Raw genomic sequence first — 14661 nt, 5'->3', positions numbered from 1 at the left:
TCTCTCTCGCAGTCCGTTGAGAATTTTACTATTTATGGTTTATTTCCATGCTCGTTTTTTTTTCACTAAAACACACTGCTTCACATTTATCTACTTAGTCTAACTAGACTGCATTTGCCACATATCTGCCTAATTCTCTAATCTGTTTACATCCATCTCTAGTCTCCCAAATACTTCCTCAGTTTCCCATGCCCTTTAATTTGCCAGAATCATAGAAATTACAGCACAGGAGGCTAATTCTGAACACCATGCCAATGCTGGGTCTTCAAATGGCGTTACCCTCCCTGTCTTTGACATTCTCTTTTTCCTTTTCAAACCCAATTCCCTTTAAAATTATTATAGCCACTTGTGGTAAAGCATTCTTAGCTCTAATAACCCTCGGTGTGAAAAAATGTCTTCCAACTTTCCCCCACTCTTCTAATGATAATCCTGAGTATATACATAGTTAGCGATTCGTCAACCAGTGGACACAATCTTTCACTATCTACCTTCTGAAAACCTTTCAATCTTAAAAACCTCTATTAGATTCCCCTCTTAGAACATAAGAAATAGGAGTAGGGCACATGGCCCCTCAAGCCTGGACCGCCATTCAATAAGATCATGGCTGATCTTCAACCTCAACTCCACTTTCCTGCCCAGTCCCCATATCCCTTGATTTCCCTAGAGTCTAGAAATCTGTCTATCTCAGCCTTGAATATATTAAACGACTCAGCATCCACAGCCCTCTGGGGTAGAGAATTCCAAATCTTCACAACCCTCTGAGTGAAGAAATTACTCATCTCAATCTTAAATGGCCAACCCCTAATCCTGCGACTATGCCCCCTAGTTCTAGACTCTCCAGCCATGGGAAACAAGCTCTCAGCATCTACCGTCAAGCCCCCTAATAATCTTATATGTTTCAATGAGATCACCTCTCATTCTTCTAAACTCCAGAGAGTATAGGCCCATTCTACTGAGGCGAGGTTGAGGACAACCCTCTCATCCCAGGAATTAATCTAGTGAACCTTCGCTGCACCGCCTCTAAGTATATCCTTCCTTAGATAAGGAGACCAAAACTGTACACAGTACTCCAAGTGAGGAATCACCAAAGCCCTGTACAACTGCAGTAAGACTTCCTTACTTTTGTACTCCAACCTCCTTGCAATAAAGGCCAACATTCCATTTGCTTTATTAATTGCTTGCTGTACCTGCATGCTAACTTTTTGTGTTTCTTGTATGAGGACACCCAAGTCTCTCTGAACACCAACTTTTAATAGTTTCTCACCATTTAAAAAATATTCTGTTTTTCTATTCTTCCTACCAAAGTGAACAACCTTAAACTTCTCTGTTCCAGTGAGAAAAAAATTGTTACATCCTTTCTTCATAACTATAATCCCTCAAACCTGGTAGTCTATTGAATCCTCATTGTAACCTTTACATAGCTCTAATATCCTTTCTAAATCAGAGTGCCGAGATCTGGATGTAATATCCCAACTGTGACTTAATCAATGTCTTGTATAAATTCAACATGCCTTCCACACTTTTATATTCAATCTTATGTGCAAAACCCAGAATACCATTTCCCTTTTATGGCCTTCTCTACCTGCATTCCCAACTTTAAAGATCAATGTTTTTGCATCCCTAGATCTCTTATGTTAAGAATCTAACCATTTAGGGCATATTTCCTTCCACTGGGAACCAAAGGTCAGGTACAGATAGGACAAATTCAGACCAGGAAACGGGAAGTAGAAAAGCAGTTAGTGATGTAGTTAGCGACTCAAAGGCAAAGGTTAAACAAAGTTCAGCACAGGAATTTGACGGGGTTAAAGGGTATGTACTTCAATGCAAGAAGTATTGCAAACAAAGCAGATGAGCTAAGGGCACAGATAGACACATGGGAGTATGATATCATTGCTATAACAGAAACCTGGCTTAAAGAGGGGGATAATTGGCAGCTCAATATCCGTGGATATAGAGTTTTCAGGCAAGATAGAGTGGGTGATAAAAAAAGGTGGGGGGGCAGCATTATTGGTTAAAGAATTAATTACAGTTGTGAGAAGGGATGATATGCTAAATGGATCATCAATCGAGGCCATATGGGTTGAGCGAAGAAATAAAAAAGGGGCAGTCACACTACTAGGAGTGTACTATAGACCCCTGAATAGCAAAAGGGAGATAGAAGAACAATTATGTAGGCAAATTTCTGAGTGCAAAAATAAGAGGGCAATAATAGTAGGGGCCTTCAACTACCCTAACATCAACTGGGATTCAAACAGTATGAGGGGCACAGAGGGCGCAAAATTCTTGATCGATGTCCAGGAGAACTTTTTTAGCCAGTACATGACAAGCCCAACAAGAGGGGATGCAATTCTGGATTTAGTCCTGGGAAATGAAGATGGGAAAGTGGGTGAAGTGACAGTGGGTGACCATATTGGGGATAGTGACCTCAATTCAGTTAGTTTTAGCATTATTATGGAAAAGGACAGAGTTAAATCAGGAGTAAACGTTTTAAATTGGGGGAAGGCAAATTTTACAGAACTAAGAGGTGATTTGGCAGAAGTGGACTGGACACGACTACTTTAGGAGAAATCAGTGGCAAGCACTAAAAAGTGAAATTCTACGGGTACAATGCAGACATGTCCCCTCAAAGAAAAAGGGTGGCACTGCCAAATTTAAAGCCCCCTGGTTGTCTAGAAGTATACGGGGCAAGCTAAAGCAGAAAAAGAAAGCTTATGAATGTCACAGAAAACTAAATACTGCAGAAAGCCTAGAGGAGTATAGAAAGTACAGGGATGAGGTAAAAAAGGAAATAAGAAAAGCAAAGAGAGGGCATAAAAAAATATAAGCTAGTAAGATTAAAGAAAACCCAAAGATGTTTTATCAGTACATTAAGAACAAGAGAATAGCTAAGGAAAAGGTGGGACCTATCAGCGATGATAAGGATAACTTGTGTGTAGAAGCAGAGGATGTGGGTAGAGTTTTAAATGAATATTTTGTCTCCGTATTCACAAAGGAAAGGGATGATCCGGACGTAGTAGTTAAAGAGGAGAGGTGTGAAATATTGGATACGGTAAACATAACGAGAGAGGAAGTACTGGAGGGACTGGAATCCTTGAAAGTTGATAAGTCACCAGGGCCGGACAGATTGTTTCCTAGGCTATTGAAGGAAGCCAGGGAGGAAATAGCGGATGCTCTGAGGATCATTTTCCAATCCTCACTAGATACAGGGGAGGGACCGGAGGACTGGAAGACTGCAAACGTAGTACCATTGTTTAAAAAGGGTACGAGGGAAAGGCCGAACAATTATAGGCCGGTCAGTCTTACCTCGGTGGTGGGAAAACTATTAGTTTACCCTATCTCTCAGTATTGATTCTATCATTTGGAAAGGCATGGTTTAATCAGGGATAGTCAGCATGGATTTGTTCAGGGATGGTCATGCCTTACAAATCTGATTAAATTCTTTGAGGAAGTGACAAGGAGGATTGATGAGGGTAGTGCAGTGGATGTTGTTTACATCGATTTTAGTAAGGCATTTGACAAGGTCCCACATGGCGGACTGGTCAGAAAGGTAAAAGCCCATGGGATACAGGGAAATGTGGCGAATTGGATCCAAAATTGACTCAGTAACAGGAAACAAAGGGTAAAAGTCGTTGGATGTCTTTGCGAATGGAAATCCGTTTCCAGTGGTGTGCCACAGGGCTCAGTGTTGGGTCCCTTGCTATTTGTGGTATATAGTAATGATTTGGACTTGAACGTAGGGGCATGATTGGCAAATTTGCAGATGACAAAAATTGGCCGTGTAGTTGATAGCTGTAGACTCCAAGAAGATTTCAACAGGTTGGCGGAGTGGGCGGAAAAGTGGCAAATGGAGTTCAACCCGGAGAAGTGTGAGGTAATGCACTTAGGGAGGGCAAACAGTAAAAGGGAATATGCAGTAAACAGGAATATATTGAGGGGTAGAGGAAGTGAAAGACCTTGGACTGCATGTGCACAGGTCCCTGAAGGTGACAGTACAGGCAGATAAGGTTGTGAAGAAGGCATACGGAATGCTCTCCGTTATTAGCCGAGGTATAGAATACAAAAGCAGGGATGTAATGATGGAACTGCATAAAACGCTGGTAAGGCCACAGCTGGAGTATTGTGTGCAGTTCTGGTCACCACATTACAGGGAGGACGTAATTGCTCTGGAGAGAGTGCCAAGAAGATTTACAAGAATGTTGCCAGGGCTTGAAAATTGCAGCTACAAGGAGAGATTGGATAGGCTGGTGTTGTTTTCCTTGGAGCAGAGGAGTGACTTGATCGAGGTGTACAAAATTATGAGGGGCCCAGATAGAGTAGACGGGAAGTATCTGTTTCCCCTAGCGGAGAGTCCAAGAACTCGAGGACATAGATTTAAGCTGATTGGCGGAAGGATTAGAGGGGACAGGAGGAAAAACTTTTTTACCCAGAGGGTGGTGAGTGTATGGAATTCGCTGCCCGAATTGGTGGTAGAGGCAGGGATCCTCAACTCTTTTAAAAAATACCTGGACCTGCACCTAAAGTGCTGCAAACTGCAGGGCTACGGACCGGGTGCTGGAAGGTGGGATTAGAATGGGCACCTGGTTGCTCTTGGCGCCAGCGCGGACACGACGGGCCAAATGGCCCCCTTCTGTGCTGTACCTTTTCTATGGTTCTACTGTTCTTTTTCCTCTGAAAATGTACTATTTCACATTTCTCTGCATTGAATTGAATCGAATCTGCCACACCATTTTGAGCGCCCATTTTATAAACCTGATTATTATACATTTTCCTGCAAACTTCCTCAGTTTGCCATGTCCCTAATTTTACATCAACAATCTTACAATTGCATTTATCTAACACATTTAATGTAGAAAAGACCAATTAAACTGTTTCAGTGATGTTGATTGAGGGATAAATGCTGGCCGGGACACCAGGAGAACTCATCTGCGTTTCTTTGAACATTGGCATGGGATCAGTTATATCTACCCGAGGAAGGAGAGGAGACCTCCGTTTAACAACACATCCAAAAGACAGCACCTCTGACAGTACAGCACTCCCTTAGTACTACGCTGGAATGTCAGCCAAGATTGTGGCCTAGAGCTTCTGTTTTAGGCGTAATCTGCAATTGGGCGCAAATTGCCCTGGAAAATTGCGCCGTTTAGGTTAGTTTGGGTTTCCGCTAAAATGCACTTGCATAATTACGAACATAAAATCTTCCACGAACCAGCGCAGTTCGACAGTTTAATAGAGCGTAATCGTTTTTTTATTGCAATAAAAAAAATTAATTGATGTATTTAAAAATGGTAACCTGGTGCCGTTTTATTAATACGGCTGAAAATGGGTTCCACACAAAAAATAAGCATTTTTAATAAGTGTCCAGTCCTCCACCTGTGAGTAAGCTGATTTTAAATCACTGAAAATAATTTAAAACTATACTGAACCAATTACTACTTTCATTGGTATACACTAGTCAGTTTCTTAGTAAATTTTTTTTTATATATGTAAAAACATTTAAAATGTGCCTGCTAGTACCTATGTGCCTAAGAAAATGAGCTTAATTTGAAGACCCTCCTCGAGCGACCGTAGGTGGGCACGATAGGCGGAAACGCGCCATCCTCGTTATTTCGGTCAGGGCGTGGCCAGTTTTGGGGGCGGAGCCACCTTCAACTAAATGATTTTTGAACCAGCACAAAAGATCGCGGATACTTGAAATACACAATGTAATTTATGCCCAGCATAAATTGACTTTCCACGATCTTTTGCGCTGATAAAACCAGCGCAATAATGCGGAAACTGTACCTCTATGTGCTCAAGTCCTTGAGTGGGGCTTGAATCCACAACCATCGTGCTCTTTTCCACTCTGACATCTTTCTTTTTTTACTTAGTAAATTCAGTTTGATCACTGGCCTCAATTATTTCCCTTCAGATTACTTCTTACCTTGAACTAGCTCCTCACTGGACTTGGAATGTACTGAATTAAAAAAACATTTCTGAATGCATTCTTGAACCCTCCCCATTTTGGACACCTCTGGAAAGTTAAGGTCCCTCATAATTACCTTTAAAAATGTCTAAAGCATCTTTCTTTTTCACTGTTTAGTAGTCTATAACAGACACTCAATATTGCTCCAATGCTTTTCTATTTCTCAATTCAATCCAGAGACTCAATCTGATCACCTTCAATAATACCCTTTCGTGCACTGTAATCATGTTCTCCATTGGTAATACCATCTTGCCTTCCTTTTTACTTACTGTTAGTCTTCTGAAAATTTTACAAACAAATGTTTAGCGCCCAATCCTGCTGTGGGTGTAGCCAAGTTTCTCAAAGCGATGTGATATCATACCGCTCCATAACAATTACATTCCTTTTTATTGCACATTTGTATTTTGACATTTCAACCCTGTCCCACTGCCATTCCTTGGCATTCTTACTGTTTCATTCACTACATTTATTCTTGACCCTCCCTACTCTAACGTAGGTGCCTCCATCCCATCTCAATCTCTTTCCTCTCCATCAAACCATACTAAAAACTTTACAGTTTAACAGGAGAAAAACTCTCCTAATTTATAGCCCCCAAAGCAATTGTTTTAACCTGCATTCTCAGCAGATGGTTCAAATCAGGGGGTTTGGGACGCACTTCACATCCTAGCCCAGTCGTGTCCTCACCTGAAAACCACATATGCACACTTTCACCAAGTTCCATCAAAACTACTTTATATAACTTGAAAAAGGTATTGGCTTACATTTATATTTTAATTCTACATTTTCCAGCTTTTTGTCTTAAACTGATATTTTCCCATTTCCATGGATACACTCTATGCAATCGTATTAGAGGACTTGCTGATGGTAAAAGCCTATCACAGAACTAAGTACTACTGGGACTCTCAACATTTTTCACCTTAGGAGTGGGAGCTCCAGCTAATTTTGTTTCTCCCTCTCTAGCTCAGTATGAACATTTGTTGCTCCCCACCTGCTATCTTACCGTTAACTAACTCAGCACAGACCAGGGAACCGAGCCTGGGACCTTTCAGACTTATTTGACTGTGCACCAAAGCAAGTTTAACCAATGGTCTATCAGGGTAGTCCGATAAGGTTTGATTGTAACGGATTTCACTGTGAAACATTGACTTACACCAGTTATTTCCTGTTGCATAGGCCTTCAAGAATAAGTTTTCAATGGGAATGACACTCAGCTAGCTGCCAGTTCATGAACCAGCCTCACCATCCATGAATGCACAGTGCATAACAGAAAGTCTCTCATATCCTCAGGACGTCCCAAAGCACCTTACAGCCAATGAAGTACTTTTGAAGTGTAGTCACTGCTATAATGTAGGGAAACATGGCAACCAAATTGCACACAACAAACTCCCTGCAAATAGTTACTAACCAGATAATCTGTTTTTGAGTGATGTTGGTTGAGAGATAAATATCTGACAGGACGAACTCCCCTACTCTTGCTCAAACAGTGCGATGGACTATTCTACGTCCACCCAAGGAGGCAGATGGGGCATCGGTTTAACGTCTCATCCGAAAGACGGCACCTCCGACACTTCAGCACTCCCTCAGTGGGAGTGTTAACATGGGTTATGTGCTGAAATCTGGGGGGGGGCTTGAACCCACGACCTTCTGACTCAAGAGGCGAGAGTGCTACCAACTGAGCCACGGCTGACAATATCTAACAGGGATTAGATACCAAAACAACCGTTCAGCGAGTCATGGACCGGCTTCTCCTGCAACACCCGGAGCTGGAATGGGAGTCACGGGTAGGGAGCTGGTGACCAGGGTCCCGTTCACATGGTGCCGAGGAGGGAGGGAGGGAGGGGGGGCTTTATACAGTTAATCGGTCGCGGTTTCCGTGCAGCGAGCGCTGAGCTCACACACACAGTGCGCAGCCCGCGGACCCGCCCGGCCCGGCCCGGCCCCAGCGGCTGTTGTTACCTGCCGTTAACCCGGCCGCTCCACGCGCCTCTGCCGTTATCCGCCCGAGCCGCCGCGCGAGAGTACCCAGCCACCACCGCGCGCCGCCCTCGCTGGACTCCCATTGGGTAGCGGGACTCCCCAGCAGCCACCGCGCTCCCCCCCCACCATTGGCCGACGGTGCGACCCCGGAACAGCCGCGCCACGTGGGCTCTCCACCAATCCCATTGGAGGAGAAGTTTACCTGCGAGCAGCGCGGGCGATTCAAACGGGACCCCATTCATTAAATTACATCCTCGCTATTCTGCAAGGCAGTCAGCCCGAGGATGTACCTGTACGAGTCTGTTTTAGTACGGGAATAAAATAACCCGATTAAAATGCCTGTCTGGAGTCTTTCCTGTTACGCTTTAAACGGCTGCAATAAATTAAAGAGCAACACACTTTTCAGCAAGCTGGCAGAAGGAGCACTGGGGGGGATGTCAGCAACTGGAAGGGGTTCCAGATTTTCCAATGCACTCCTGAAGGTGCTATCGAAAGAAGTGAGGGCCAGGGGAGACCGTCTGATGGGAACGGAAGGCAAGAGGCCCCATAAGAGAATGCAAGGTACCCAGAGGGAGTGGCAGAGGCAGTCAGTGCAACCTCCAGCACTTCAAGAACTGCCACGCAAGTGCAGGGTGTCCAAGGTAAGTCCAGCTTTCTGGTGCCAATACGCAACCTCCATCATTCATACACTTCACTCGCCTCTTTACCTGGGTGTCAGAGAAATTCACTTCTGCAAACGACTACCTCTTCAGATACTCAAGCACCTTCTTTACTCAAAATTACTCTTACAACTCACTTTGGGTTTGGGCAAGTCTTCAAGGACATGTGAACGGAGAAGGCACCTTCCCTCTCATCATCCCTCATGGGGGGGGGGGGGTGGAGGAGAACAGGCGTGAGGTGACTTTATTTGATGAGCCAGCATTTATTTAGTGCTCCAGCTGCTGGATCTCCTGTTCTACTTCGTCTCCTTGCACTGTGAAGATGCCTAAATAAGCCTTTCTTGGCCTGTAGACCCTGGGGAATGAGTGTCTACATTTAGGGCAGAGATACTTCTGATAATGTCTGATTCAAAGAGCCTTCAATCTGGCCTTTTTCATGTCTTAATCCTCCTCTATACCGTCAAAATAAAGGTAGTACAATTGAGAAATCCATGTCTAGAGTGCAAAGCAGTACTTTGAGGGCAGCCTATAAAAGATAATTAACTTTCAAAAGTTAAAGCTAAATAAATGTAAAATTAAACTTACTTGCAGGGAATACAGTGGCCCATATAACATTAAAAAATAAAATTAATAAAACTTACCTGTAATGCCACCTGCAAAACAGCCTGGAAGACCAGCAGTGCCACCTAATGTTGGTAGGACTGAAAGCAAAGTGTGCTGCTAATTATACCCTACAGTTAAAAGTAATAACATGATGTTACTTACGTTCAGGTGTGATAAAACTATGACAGAGGAAGTAAATTTACAAACAGGAAGCACATGCAGGCCACAAGACATTTAATAAATAATGAATATATAAACACAGTGTATGATTTTTTTGTTCAATTTTTTACTTATTTTTAGTATGGTGGAGGCTGACAGCCAGTACAGTGTATGTCCTCAATATGTAATGATATTCACACTAAATGATTAACAATTCTGCTGAAATCTCTGCCTATTTATTGAGTGATAGTCAACAGTTGCTTACTGGGAAATAGATTTAGATCATTTATTTGTCATAACTTTGCAGAGATGTGTGGGGTTCAAAACCCCATAACAAAAGATATTTGAAAGAAAAGGTTATCTGTACCCCTTTTAATCAAAGACATTTGAAAACCTGCAAACACGGTAATGTGGTAAGCTGTTCTTGCAAATCCTGTTTTTCCCTCACTGACGCAGATGGCATTGGAGAAGTATGAGTTTCGGGATCGAAGACATTGTACTGCGGATAGATATCTAGATTATTAAATACATAAGCTGGATGGATAATATTGAACTTAAAGCATGGTCAGGCTTTCAAAACACATAGGCTTTTGGAAGCACAAGCTTTTCAACACAGCTGGAGGTAATGTAAGAAAAGGCTACAAAGACATACATCAAAGGCTTCGGATCAGGAAAGCAATGATAGGTGTGAAAAAAAACATGGGCCTCTCATTCCTATCTGGTAATCTGTTCAAAAGAACTGGGATTTGTAAAACATCATATAGTATTGCACCCAGCATTTGGTCAAATGGTATAAGGAATGGATTTGAAGCCAATGAAACAATCAAATTTGGAGACATAAGGACCATTAAGAATGTCTGTGCGTAGAAATGTAAAGGGGCTATCTCTACATGAACGGCCATAAATAGATTCAGTAAAAGGGCCTTTTACAACCCATCGTTCAAGCACATGGTCTTTTCTACATCAAAGGGTTTCCAGTCACATGATCAAAGCCTAAACTGTCAAATATTGAAGTATGTTAATGATTGAGACATAGCAACAGGGAGTGATTGGACAAAAAGAATAACCTTACCCTATCCTATGTCCTATTGGTAAAAAAAACATTATAAAAAGAAGACTTTGAGAGAAGAATGGTCTCTTTTCTTCACCACCCGGCAGTCACAAGGAACGCACACTGCAGTTGAACATCACGTAAGAAGAAGAGGACCTCGAGTTCTGAAGGGCTGATCAACCTTCAGGCCCGATGAGCAAAATCCTTGGTTTAAAGGTTGTATACGTATTAATGATTTGCCTGATGTGTGCATTAATTGTTAAGTCATTACATGATAAAGTTGCAAATTATTAAGTCATTTTTATGGTTTGATTTTGCTTCATGAATGCTCATATGAATGATAACATCATTAAATAATTACTTTTGGTTAACGAAACTACAGTGAGCGAGGGTGACTTTCTTTGCTTGACTATTCGTCCAGTGTCCAAGAATCACACAAAATAAGGAATTCCCTACAGATGTCACTAGCCACATTAGGCTTATAGAATCATAGAATCATAGAAGTTACAACATGGAAACAGGCCCTTCGGCCCAACATGTCCATGTCGCCCAGTTTATACCACTAAGCTAGTCCCAATTGCCTGCACTTGGCCCATATCCCTCGATACCCATCTTCCCCATGTAACTGTCCAAATGCTTTTTAAAAGACAAAATTGTACCCGCCTCTACTACTGCCTCTGGCAGCTCGTTCCAGACACTCACCACCCTTTGAGTGAAAAAATTGCCCCTCTGGATCCTTTTGTATCTCTCCCCTCTCACCTTAAATCTGTGCCCCCTCGTTATAGACTCCCCTACCTTTGGGAAAAGATTTTGACTATCGACCTTATCTATGCCCCTCATTATTTTATAGACTTCTATAAGATCACCCCTTAACCTCCTACTCTCCAGGGGAAAAAGTCCCAGTCTGTCTAACCTCTCCCTGTAAGTCAAATCATCAAGTCCCGGTAGCATCCTAGTAAATCTTTTCTGCACTCTTTCTAGTTTAATAATATCCTTTCTATAATAGGGTGACCAGAACTGTACACAGTATTCCAAGTGTGGCCTCACCAATGCCCTGTACAACTTCAACAAGACATCCCAACTCCTGGATTCAATGTTCTGACCAATGAAACCAAGCATGCCGAATGCCTTCTTCACCACCCTATCCACCTGTGACTCCACTTTCAAGGAGCTATGAACCTGTACTCCTAGATCTCTTTGTTCTATAACTCTCCCCAACGCCCTACCATTAACGGAGTAGGTCCTGGCCCGATTCGATCTACCAAAATGCATCACCTCACATTTATCTAAATTAAACTCCATCTGCCATTCATCGGCCCACTGGCCCAATTTATCAAGATCCCGTTGCAATCCTAGATAACCTTCTTCACTGTCCACAATGCCACCAATCTTGGTGTCATCTGCAAACTTACTAACCATGCCTCCTAAATTCTCATCCAAATCATTAATATAAATAACAAATAACAGCGGACCCAGCACCGATCCCTGAGGCACACCGCTGGACACAGGCATCCAGTTTGAAAAACAACCCTCTACAACCACCCTCTGTCTTCTGTCGTCAAGCCAATTTTGTATCCAATTGGCTACCTCACCTTGGATCCCATGAGATTTAACCTTATGTAACAACGTACCATGCGGTACCTTGTCAAAGGCTTTGCTGAAGTCCATGTAGACCACGTCTACTGCACAGCCCTCATCTATCTTCTTGGTTACCCCTTCAAAAAACTCAATCAAATTCGTGAGACATGATTTTCCTCTCACAAAACCATGCTGACTGTTCCTAATTAGTCCCTGCCTCTCCAAATGCCTGTAGATTCTGTCCCTCAGAATACCCTCTAACAACTTACCCACTACAGATGTCAGGCTCACTGGTCTGTAGTTCCCAGGCTTTTCCCTGCCGCCCTTCTTAAACAAAGGCACAACATTTGCTACCCTCCAATCTTCAGGCACCTCACCTGTAGCGGTGGATGATTCAAATATCTCTGCTAGGGGACCCGCAATTTCCTCCCTAACCTCCCATAACGTCCTGGGATACATTTCATCAGGTCCCGGAGATTTATCTACCTTGATGCGCGTTAAGACTTCCAGCACCTCCCTCTCTGTAATATGTACACTCCTCAAGACATCACTATTTATTTCCCCAAGTTCCCTAACATCCATGCCTTTCTCAACCGTAAATACCGATGTGAAATATTCATTCAGGATCTCACCCATCTCTTGTGGTTCCGCACATAGATGACCTTGTTGATCCTTAAGAGGCCCTACTCTCTCCCTAGTTACCCTTTTGCCCTTTATGTATTTGTGGAAGCTCTTTGGATTCACCTTTGCCTGATCTACCAAAGCAATCTCATATCCCCTTTTTGCCCTCCTGATTTCTCTCTTAACTCTACTCCGGCAATCTCTATACTCTTCAAGGGATCCACTTGATCCCAGCTGCCTATGCATGTCATATGCCTCCTTCTTATTTTTGACTAGTGCCTCAATCTCCCGAGTCATCCAAGGTTCCCTACTTCTACCAGCCTTGCCCTTCACTTTATAAGGAATGTGCTTACACTGAACCCTGGTTAACACACTTTTGAAAGCCTCCCACTTACCAGACGTCCCTTTGCCTGCCAACAGACTCTCCCAATCAACTTCTGAAAGTTCCTGTCTAATACCATCAAAATTGGCCTTTCCCCAATTTAGAATTTTAACTTTTGGGCCAGACCTATCCTTCTCCATAGCTATCTTAAAACTAATGGAATTATGATCACTGGTCCCAAAGTGATCCCTCACTAACACTTCTGTCACCTGCCCTTCCTTATTTCCCAAGAGGAGGTCAAGTTTTGCCCCCTCTCTAGTCGGGCCATCCACATACTGAATGAGAAATTCCTCCTGAATACACTCAACAAATTTCTCTCCATCCAAGCCCCTAATGCTATGGCTGTCCCAGTCAATGTTGGGAAAGTTAAAGTCCCCTACTATTACCACCCTATTTTTCTTGCAGCTGTCTGTAATCTCCTTACATATTTGCTCCTCAATTTCCCGTTGACTATTTGGGGGTCTGTAGTACAATCCTATCAAAGTGATCTCTCCCTTCTTATTTTTCAGTTCTACCCATATGGACTCAGTGGGCGAACCCTCGGATATATCCCCTCTCACTACTGCCGTGATGTTCTCCCTAATCAAGAACGCAACTCCCCCTCCTCTCTTACCTCCTGCTCTATCTTTCCTATAGCATCTGTACCCTGGAACATTGAGCTGCCAGTCCTGCCCCTCCCTTAGCCATGTTTCAGTAATAGCTATAACATCCCAGTCCCATGTACCCATCCATGCCCTGAGTTCATCTGCCTTGCCCATCAGACTTCTTGCATTGAAATAAATGCAGTTTAATCTAGTCTTCCCTTGGTCTTTGCCCTGCTTTCTCAGACCATCTGTCCGGTCATGTTCTGTACACTCTCCCTTACTGCCTTTTGTTTCTGTCACCACTTTATTTCCCACTGACTTCCTGCATCGGTTCCCATCCCCCTGCCACATTAGTTTAAACCCTCCCCAACAGCACTAGCAAACACTCCCCCTAGGACATTGGTTCCAGTCCTGCCCAGATGCAGACCGTCCAATTTGTACTGGTCCCACCTCCCCCAGAACCGGTTCCAATGGCCCAGGAATTTGAATCCCTCCCTCTTGCACCATCTCTCAAGCCACGTATTCATCTTAGCTATCCTGTCATTCCTACTCTGACTAGCCCGTGGCACTGGTAGCAATCCTGAGATTACTACCTTTGAGGTCCTACTCTTTAGTTTAACTCCTAACTCCCTAAATTCAGCTTGTAGGACCTCATCCTGTTTTTTACCTATATCGTTGGTGCCTATATGCACCACGACAACTGGCTTATCGAGCCTAATATGCTACAGACAATTTTGCACTTCACCCATTGCGCTTAAAGCTCCAATCTGCTCTCTCTGCCACCCCCCTGCTGAAGCTCAGCTCACTACTATAGGCTACAATGGCTGCTACTAGCAGACTTCCATTCTCTTTCTCTCCCACTAATTCTGCGGGTTGAATTTCATCCTAGTTGAGGCATAATTTATCCACACTGCTCAGTAAGAGTGAAAATGATCTGTAAACTAGTGAACGTAGAATGTTTCCATCATTTTTAAGGCGTACGGGCAAACTTTGACTACATTAATTAAAAGTGACTAACCCCATAGAGGTGATGGGAGGACAGACCAATACTACAAGTGTGGGACTGGTTGGGGCAAAGATAATTCAGT

The 14661-nt window shown here is 43.3% G+C and overlaps 1 protein-coding gene across 2 annotated transcripts in view; it reads right to left on the bottom strand.

Annotated features, from left to right (window-relative positions):
• Positions 1-8005, bottom strand: part of nup93 (nucleoporin 93) — a 130377-nt gene extending 122372 nt beyond the window's left edge. For both annotated transcript variants that reach the window (XM_067997764.1, XM_067997766.1), the window contains exon 1: positions 7916-8005. The gene's annotated coding sequence lies outside the window, so the exon portion shown is untranslated. The remainder of the gene's footprint in view (positions 1-7915) is intronic.
• Between the last annotated feature and the right edge of the window lie 6656 nt (positions 8006-14661).

This window comes from Heptranchias perlo, chromosome 16 (assembly GCF_035084215.1).
Source record: "Heptranchias perlo isolate sHepPer1 chromosome 16, sHepPer1.hap1, whole genome shotgun sequence".
Lineage (NCBI taxonomy): Eukaryota > Metazoa > Chordata > Chondrichthyes > Hexanchiformes > Hexanchidae > Heptranchias > Heptranchias perlo.
The sequence above is the reverse complement of the archived record's forward strand: the minus strand, read 5'-3'. Positions and strand labels throughout refer to the sequence as shown.